General features: G+C 47.1%; 1 pseudogene; it reads left to right on the plus strand.

The window, feature by feature from the left end:
- The first annotated feature begins 516 nt into the window (after window positions 1–516).
- Window positions 517–632, plus strand: LOC136882485 (5S ribosomal RNA; annotated as a pseudogene).
- The last annotated feature ends 1,805 nt before the right edge of the window (window positions 633–2,437 follow it).

The raw sequence follows: 2,437 nt of genomic DNA on the forward strand, positions 1-2,437 counted from the left end.
CCAACACGCCCTTCAATGTGTAAGGTCCTGTTATGCATGAGTGTTATGCCCAAGGGGTATTGGAACTTGTCATGCAATCCAGGCGAGAAAATTAGAATTTCAAGATCTTGTAAACCCAGCGACACTACATGCTATATGACGTGATGACCTTGCTTTCCATAACACACAAGACGGAACTGCGTGAGTCAGTCATTCATTATGTTGATCTGGCATACAGATCTCTTGTGTTTCATCGTGAGGCTGACCTTAGTAACGCAGTCCGTTGTTCTTCTGTTTCTAATCTAGCAACTGCGAACCGGGCTGAGGTGAGAAGCATTTCAAGATGTTAACATTTGATAAGTCAGTGTCACTAGCTTATGAAACGTGACAAAAATCCACAGTTCAAGTTCTTTGGAAATGCAAACTGAACATTGAAAATGTTCCTTCATGAAATGTGGAAAGAGGAACTTTTAGGGCAGGAAGGAGAAACAAACAATGAGCTTGCTTACAATGTACACAATATTTATTATAAACATGGCCAACGGCCATACCATGTTGAATACACCGGTTCTCGTCCGATCACCGCAGTTAAGCTACATTGGGCGTGGTCAGTACTTGGATGGGTGACCGCTTCGGAACACGTGCCGTTGGCTCAATTCCCGTTTAGGGGATGCCTGGCCGAGGTGGTAAAGGTGTGCACGGTTCGCCCGGAAGGACGTGGGTTCGAATCCCCGCCAGGAAGTCGTAACATTTAACAAACGAGATTTCCACTTCCGGAGGTGCATATAACCCTGAGGTTTACACAGCCTACACCAAAAATGAGTACCAGGTTAATTCCTGGGGGCAAAGGCGGCCGGGCGTAGAGCTAACCACTCTACCCCATCACATGCCGCGGTTAACAATGGTGGAAGCCTTTACCTTCCACTCCTCCAAGGACCTTCATGGCCTGTACGGAGGTGACTTTGTATATACAAATCAATACAACTTTTGTCTGATGTATTTGAGTTTCTTTCTTTTCAAACGATTTAGCTTGCTTTTCGAATTCCTCACTAATGATGTCTATAAACTTCGAAGGTTTCATCATTTGCCGGACTCGTGACTGATTCATCCTCAACATGTGTTTTCTTTTGTTTGAGTCCCGATGCAATTATCGCTCTGTGAGTGGTAAACTTTACAGTATAATACACTAATGTTCATAAAAACCAGAACAACTTGAAATACTAGAGATAGGAAGTTCGTATTAACAGGACATGTGCATTAGTATGTTCTGAAGAAATGATTAGATTTTGAACCATGTCGGCCCTCAGGTTCAAGGTCCACATCGATGTCTCGGGGCACCACCGCCGGCTGGTAGAAAGTGCCTGCGGCTCTTGTTGTCAGAATAAATCGAAGGTAGTGGATTAGTGTGACTTGAGCAGACGTGTAGGATGCCTCGAAGATATATGCCAGAACCGTACCGTCAAAGGAGTCAGTTTGAAAGAGGGCGCATTTTTTGGCATGAGAGAACGTGATGCATCCATCCGGGAAATTTCTGCTCGTGTGGGACGAAGTGTGTCGGCATTGCAATGGGGGTGCACAGAATGGTTCAAAGAAGGTCGTAGAACACGACGAGATGGGTCTGGTCGCACCACCCAGATCACCCCCTGAGAAGATCGACATCTCATCCGAATGGCATTGCAGGACATATCTGCGTCCTCCTCGGCTCCGGGGCAACAGTGGAACAGTGTCACACATCCATCGCCGTTTATTACAGTCTGGGTTACCGGCACGTCGTCCACTTCTCCGTCTATCTTTGACTAATAATGTACATAAACATACTAGACTGCAATGGTGTATGGAACAACATCGCTGGAAACAGAAATGGCAGCAGACAGTGCTTACGGATGAATCCAGGTTCTGTTTGTTTGAAAATGATGGAAGCATTTTGGTTCGCTACAAACAGGGGGAGAGGCATCACATTGACTTCATTCGCACAAGACATACTGCGCCAACACAAGGCCTTATGATGTGGGGTGCTTTTGGGTACAACCACAAATCACAGTTGGTGCGTGTCCGGGGCACTGTGACCAGTTTGACCAACGTGAATGACATCTTACGACCCGTGACAATGCGCGACCACGTGTTACTGCACGAACACGTGCCTTCTTGTCGTCACAGGTTGTCAGACTGTTACCCTGGAACGCTCGATCACCGGACTTTTCGCCAATCGAAAATGTGTGGGATATGGTGAAACGACGGGTGTGGCGCTGTGACCCAGTGCCAACCACCAAAGATGAACTGTGGAGCCAGGTGAATGCGACATGGATGGCTATACCCCAGGTCGCCATTCGCGTCTTACGCGCGTCGATGCCATCACGCATGGAACAAGTAATCAGTACCCATGGAGGACCCGGTGCCTACTAGACAGCAGGACACATGCTGAACCTAGTTGACTGAAATACTAATCGTTTCTGCAGAA

The sequence above is a fragment of the Anabrus simplex genome, chromosome 10, assembly GCF_040414725.1.
Source record: "Anabrus simplex isolate iqAnaSimp1 chromosome 10, ASM4041472v1, whole genome shotgun sequence".
Lineage (NCBI taxonomy): Eukaryota > Metazoa > Arthropoda > Insecta > Orthoptera > Tettigoniidae > Anabrus > Anabrus simplex.